Source organism: Panthera leo, chromosome A1 (genome assembly GCF_018350215.1).
Source record: "Panthera leo isolate Ple1 chromosome A1, P.leo_Ple1_pat1.1, whole genome shotgun sequence".
Lineage (NCBI taxonomy): Eukaryota > Metazoa > Chordata > Mammalia > Carnivora > Felidae > Panthera > Panthera leo.
In genome coordinates, this window is record NC_056679.1 from 119,685,457 (window position 1) to 119,692,891 (window position 7,435).

General features: G+C 40.3%; 1 long non-coding RNA gene across 2 annotated transcripts; it reads left to right on the plus strand.

Annotated features, from left to right (window-relative positions):
• The first annotated feature begins 275 nt into the window (after positions 1–275).
• On the plus strand, positions 276–5,788 carry LOC122219702. 2 transcript variants are annotated; one of them, XR_006202524.1, is made up of 3 exons: positions 276–447; positions 1,620–1,767; positions 4,974–5,788. It is a non-coding gene; the product is annotated as an uncharacterized LOC122219702 (long non-coding RNA). The 2 variants fall into 2 exon arrangements; XR_006202523.1 differs by lacking the exon at positions 4,974–5,788 and having other exon boundaries at positions 1,620–2,064.
• The last annotated feature ends 1,647 nt before the right edge of the window (positions 5,789–7,435 follow it).

The following is a 7,435-nucleotide window of genomic DNA, read 5'->3' on the forward strand; positions in this document are numbered from 1 at the left end:
TAGTGAGGCAAATGTCTTCAGCTCTCTGAACTCCATTTTCTTCGTATATAAAAATGGAAAAAGCCTTTTTACCTTTGTTGTCAAGGATTAAACAAAGTGACTTTTTTTTTTTAAGTGCATAACAGGAGTTCTGACGCATAAAGGATGGTCAATAAAGAGACCGTCTTACCTTTCCTCCGCACCTTCTCAGCTCCTCATCCACCCCTCCCCCCCCCAGCCCCCCACACACCCCGGGATGACCAGTGGCTTCCATCACAATAGATCACTGCCCCCAAGAAGGCAGACACTAATGATGGACAGAAGCAGTAAAACATGCTTCTTAATCTCCCATTTAGAAGCTGCATGACCACCGATAAGTCATTAACCAACCTGTGCCTTAGTTTTTTTTTTTAACTGTTTGATGGAGATACCAGTGACTACCTCAGAGGCTGACTAGGTTAGGATCAGGTAAGAACATGTACGTAAAGAGCTTGGGACTCTGCTTGAAACACATACCTTGTCATGAAAACTAGGTGTCGTAATAGGTTGTTGCATTTGATGTATAGGCTGGGTGATGGTAAGACAGGTATATGAGAGAGAAGGAGAAAAAGAAAAAAAATCCCATTTGTTATGAAGAAAATAAAATACAATATATTATTATCAGAGAAATGTAGCCTGATTCCATAACTATGTTAGAGCTTCCCATTCCATGATTTTACCTACATAATTAAGGCATGGTAGAGAGGGAAGAAAACATAGCTCAATTATTATAGTATTTCCAAAGTTTTTACAACATGGCGGGCAAGCATTTTCTGTGAAGGGCCACCAAGTAAATATTTTAGACTTTACAGATCACATACAGGCTCTACTCATATGTTTTTATTCTTTTGTTTTTATTTTGTTTCTTACAATTCCTTACAAACATTAAAACCATCTTTCGGCCCACTGGCCAACATTTGCTGGTAAAATCAGTTACCGTATTTTAGAGAAATTTGAAGAAGGATGTAATGAGTAGCTAAGCTTAGAGTTTAGAGCATTACATAATTGCTGATAAGGGAGAGAGATGATTGCAGTATGGGCAGTTAGACTGCTAGTCAAAACCACTGACAGATACAAGCAAGACAAACCTAGAGTCTAAACCCAAGGCTTAACGAGACATTCTCTCCACACCTAAGTGTCTTGGGATTTATTTGTCGCAAAAGCAGCAGGAAATTTGTTTAGCCAAAGCTGCTTATGACTGTTAGAAGAGAATTCTCCATGGGCCTCTTGGATTTCTGCACATCTTGCAAGTAAAGCACTCACTGCCCATCTGCTCCAGACTATCTTTTAAGGGATACTGGTGTAGTGAACAGCCTCGTGTCTCTCAGGAGCAAAATGCAAGCATGTTACTGCCTTCTATAAAAGATCTGGGTTCCCTAAACTTTAGGCTCTTTTCCTATGACACACATCATTTCACATGCAAATAGCAGCTGACCTTCTTCCTGATGCAAGGAAAGGCCATGAGTAATGAACAGCCCTTCATTTCTTACCCTGAAACCTTACATCATCTGTCAACATCCACAAACCTCTGGCAGGATTACTTCTTAGCTTGCATGTAGGGGGAAAAAAAAAAACCTCAAACTTTTTACAATTTTTAACAGTGACAGAAATGGAATGAAGATGAGGAAGAATGATCTAAATCAAGGAAACCAGAAAACACTGTTTTAAAAGCTACCTTAACAAAGAGCATTTAACAAAGTCTGAAAACGGTTTGATGCTCTGACACAGGAAAGAAGATGGAAAGAGATGGTAAACACTGACTCGTCCAGCCTGTTTGGGTGATTTGAGTAAATGTGTCACACCGCAAGAGCCCTCCACATCTCTCTGGTGCCTCTATTAAAATCCTACCCACTGTTCAAAGGGATTTTCAGATATCACACTACCTGGAAGTGACCTCTCCATTAAAGCCCAGAAATGTATACTACCCATGTTAACATAGCATTTCGATAGTAGTGATCTCACAGGCAGATTGATGTCTCTTAAATGGTAAATCCAGAGCTGATAGCAATGTGATCAATAAATGCATGTTTTATTTGTTTAGCTTTATATTATGACTTTTTCAGTCTTATGTAGATTTAAGAGCGATGACCCATTTTTACTTGCTTTTGTATCCAAATTGGATGATTACTGTGGGCTGAGTTGTATCCCCTTCAAATTAGTATGTTGAAGTCCTAACCCCAGTACCTCAGAATGTAGCTGTATTTGGAGATAGAGTGTTTTAAAGAGGTAATTATGTGGTCATTAGGGTGGGTCTTAATCCAATATGACTGATAGCCTTATAAAATGAAAATTGGACATGGATAGGCACATAGGGGAGACCATGTGAAGACATGGGTAGAAGATGGTCATCCACAAGCTAAGGAGAAAGGCCTCAGAGGAAGCCAACCCTGCCAACCCCTTCCATCCTGGACTTCTAGCCTTCAGACTACAAGAAAATAAACAGGCAAAAAAAAAAATCTGTTGTTTAAGCCAAAATCTGTGGTATTTTGTTACGGCAGCTCTAGTAAACTAATACAGTCCTCTATATTTAGTTCTTAAATAAATGGACTTCTTAAGAAAGCTATTCCTGCCTCTGGGTTAGATATCTCTCCTATTTATTGCATAACAGCTTATACTAACCTCTGTCATATCATATATCTTTCACACTGCATTATTATCTTTCAGTTATTTATTACTAGGCACATTATTATACAGTATCAATTACATCTAATGCAAGTGACAGAAAATCTGATTTATAGAAGATCAAGCAAAGTGGAAATCTACCGAAGATTCAGGAGTAGATCTAGCTTCAGGCATGTTTTGATTCAAGGACTCAAATGACATCATCAGAACCCATTCTATTTCTATCTCTTAACACTGCTTTCTTCCACACAAGCCTTCATTCTCAGACTTCATGTGATGGCAAGATGGCTGCCAACAGAGCCAGGCTTATATAATCCCAGGTTCAAGGCCAGCAAAACAGAAGAAAAGGCTTGTTTCTCAGTAGTCCCAGCAAAATCCACCAGGTTTCATCTTGTTGGATCGGACCACACACTCATCTCTGAACCAATCAGCGTAAGCAGGGATGCAATGCTCAGGCCATGGTGGAGTTACATGTTCCCCCAGCAAGTCAGAGGTAGAGTTAGACACCTGGTATTCATGGACTGAGGGAGAGGTACAGGGAAGAAGAAAATTGAGATCCAGGAGAAGGGAGGATGGGTGCTTGGCAAGCAACTTGTTTGTTGCTCTGATATGACTGTTTAGCTCTCAGAAACTAGATACCCCAGTCTCATTCTATCTTCTGGACCCAGCAAGTTTACCTGAATATAACAATAGCACCAGGGAGTGTGTATTGAATGAATGAATGCGGCAGATGTGGAGTCATCAGTGAAACATGAGCTTTTCATTCCTGCTGCAACTGGACGGAGTACCTATGAGTCTCTCTCATCTCCATAGTTAGAAAACAGCTTGCAGCCTCACAGGCTGAGCCTGGCCTGGTGGAGGAAATGGCCCTCTTATCTTCCCCAGCAGGGAACACACAACAACCTTGGTGAGATTGCGCATATTGACTCCGTGATCAAATTCTATCTAGACACAGAGGAGTGGGTGAAAATTAAGACAAACAAATGGGGAAGGTGTGGAGACACGAATCCTACCCTAAATGTTTCTGTTCTTCATCTCAGCCAGCAAGTGGGAAATGAATCAGATAGGTTACAGAACCACCTAGTGGTCAAATAGCATCCACGCTCATGGTGTACAGACTCCAGTTGGTGTGTGTAATGAGCTTAAGCATTGTCTTTCTGGGACTGTGGTGTACCCGGGTCACCGAAGGGTCCATGTGCCCTCCCTGGCTTCCACTTTTTCTCCTACTTTTGGAAATGCCACTGGGAGAAGAAATTTGGGATAAAATGAGTCCACTAGATTGGTTTTTCATTTCTACTTTTGTTACAGAAATTGTTGAGAAAGGAGGGATGTTGAAATGGCAAAGGAGACTAAAAATTTTAGCGAAAATGTCAGTGCAACATGCCCTCCTTATATCTGGTAATCTGTGGGCATGAAGGTCATAGGAGGGTCCTTCAATTTCTACCTCGTATACTTATGTATTCTTTGACTTATAATACATAACGAAGTAGATGTCATTGGATTAGGGAGCTTTTCTCTGATGTTCTGGGACCAGCGTGTGGTCAACCTGCACTAATTGATTTATGAATCTCCCATACATGGGATAAACAAATGACATGGGCATAGGCAGTGGCTTTGGCACTAAATGGTGCTGAAGTTGTTCAGCTGAGAAATTAGTTAATCCATGGGCCTCATTGGTTTGGATACTCCAATATTCTACAGGGATTCTTGTTTCTGGCAGTGTGAGACTCTAAGATCCTGTGACTTACCCCCAAGGGAGTTGGTCTGCTGAGATGTTTGGAGGAAATGAGGCTGGCAGATGAATTTGACATCTTATTCCATTTTGCTAATGGACACACAGCCATGATTTAAAATGTAGCTATGTGACCTAAGATGTTCTATGTGAAGAGTTCTAAAGGTTTTAGATCTAAAGGGTGGCTCAGTCGGTTGAGAATCCAATTCTTGACTTCATCTCAGGTCATGATCCCAGGGTCGTGGGATTGAGACCCACGTTGGGCTCCATACTGAACATGGAGACTGCTTGGGATTCTCTCTCTCTCTTTCTCTCTTTGCCCTTCTCCCCTTCCTCTAAAAATAAATTTTAAAACCTACAATTTTTAGATCATAGTATATATAACAGAGTTAGTGACAGTTAAATACATGATATTTACAGAAATATTATCAAAGTTGTATTTAGAAGGGTTATTCTGTGGCCCAAAGGACTGGAGATTGAGAAACATTGGTTCGCAAGATACCAATTAGGAATGCTTTATATAATAATTCAGGGCAACTGTTAAGATAATTGTCTTGACAACTTCTTTGCTAACATCAAATCTTCCATGTGCCTATTACAGTGCCTGGAGATGAACATGCTTTGGTTGAATGCATGTTTATGTAACTCTGGATGACCACTCATAGCACAGTAGGGGAAGGAGGCACAAGAGAGACACGAAAGAATACAGAAGACTTATCTCATATTGGATGGAAGGAGCTGGGGAGAGAGGACATCAAATGAAGAAGACTCTGCCGCTTGCTCATCACTGGAACAGCTATGAGAGAAAGATGGAAATGGAGACGAACAGGGTGGGGGGACTTGTGGATTGTGGAAACGCAACCTGCCAGGGCCAAGGAGAGAGGAAGAGAGAAGATGAGTTTCATTCACTGTGTTTATGTTAGGTTTGAGTGGATTGAACAAGGGTACAGCTTAAAGAAATGCCCAGCAGGCTGCTAATGACAGGGATTTGAGCATAGGTGAGGGGTTAGTGTTTGCAATACAGTTTTGGATCTCTAACGTGGAGGCAAAGGTTCAAAATGTAAGAGAAAATAAACTACCTTGGAGAGCAGGATGTAAAGACAGAAAGCTGAGGGCCCACAATTGAGTTCTGAGGAACATTCACTATTCCAAAAAGCGTTGGGAACATTGGAGAAACTTGCAGATGATAAGCTTCTCTAATTGCCAGGTGAATCCATCTCTACTAAAGGCCAGGAGAAATTACTTGACATTTTAAAGGCAGACTAGGGAGAGAGTTGTTCAATGTCAGATATAAGGGGAAAATCCTTCGGAGATACACAGAGGGTATAAAATATCTCCATCCTTCAGTTGTGCTGTTTTAAAATTCTTAAAAGCAACAAAAATCCAGGTACTTCAATTAAAAAGTTTGCAGCTGAAGTTTGCTTTCATTCCAGCCCATTTGAGTGCACTTTTTCCCTTCTATTTTTGCTTTGTCTCCACTTTGTAAAGAGGTTGTTTAAACCTGTGCCTCAAATTCTCACAAAGCAACCCAGCCACGAAGGGAAAATCAAAAAGGAAGTACAGTGCATTTATAACAGCTTTGCTGGGAATCAGTGGGAGGGGAAACCAAAGGATGCTGCCCAGACCAGTGACCCTTGAGCACTGGGAACAGTTAATTGGCAAACCAGGAAGGAACATAATGGGACGGCCAAGAGTGGCTCAGGCAACCTTTTTAGGATGAAAGGACTACACCTCTGGCAGTTACCGTTTTTCACTTCCTTGCTTCCCAATGGCCCTCCTTTTGTACATTAACAAAAACAGTACCTTTCTAGATGTAATCAGACATCTGGGAACAAGGGGCAGAAGAGAGGAGCAGGTGAGCACAATCGTTGCCTTGGGGAATGCCTAGGCATCAAGTAGCTTGTTGGAGGACATGTTGAAATGAACATAGGTGAGTTTTACTGATGGGAGAGAAATCAGTCTCTCCTTTTCATCCTTTTTTAAGGATGGGTGTGTGTGTGTGTGTGTGTGTGTGTGTGTGTGTGTGTGTGCGCGCGTGCACGCATGTGTGTTACCAGCTTTGATTTGGATAGGTAAATGGAAACACATGATTATTGCATGGTGATGTAAGTATGATCGAAACAATACACTTTTTTACTAGGCAGATATCTCATGGAAGCAGGACCCAGGTGTTTCCTTTCTGAAGGAAACTCCCAACAATATTGAACAGCACTGAAATCCACTGTTTACAATGAGAACACATTGACAGAAGAGCCCAGTAATTCTCAAATCGAATTCTTTAAGTCTTATAACACTGTAGATTCAGCTCATGAAGCTACTGGAAGGGGGATAAATCAAAAAGCAATCATTTTAATTATCATGTTTATGTCAACTTTAGCCAACTGCTACAATAATATCACTTGGCTTGTTTTACTGTAATTAATCCAGTAAGTATACAAAGAAAACAAATTGGAACTATTTATAGTTCTGGAGCTAAGTGGAAATGAGATATTGCTCAAATACTACTATAATAAATATAGACTGTTGACACTCCTTCAAATTATGCTTAGGACTTTTAACCATTCATGTTCTTCTTCAGCTGTATTAACCTCCATGAAACCAAGAAAATTCCAATAGTGGATCTCATCAAACTTATTTGCAGATGTGCATATGAGGTTGAGTAACCAGGCACTTGCTCTGAGACAAAATTGGATAAATATAGTTAAGGAAATGTTAACTAACATGCATATGCTGAGTGCATTTAAAAAAAAAAGTCTTTGCAGTGAGGTGCAAACATATGTGACTTCATGAGTCAGTTCCACAGGATGAAAGCCATGATCAAGATTCACATCATTTAAAGGGCATGGATGCTTCCAGGTCCAGACAAAACTGAATTATATGTAATCAAAAGAAAGTATACATCTGGCACAAAATGGGAAAAATCTATATTAAAGATAATTGTTTTTTTAAAAGTAATGTCCCTCCATCAAAAAAAAAAAAACAAATGAAAATTGTATATAAGACCACAGTTCCACTGTTTATGCACAATACATGCAAATTAGGTCCCAAGTAATGATATTCATA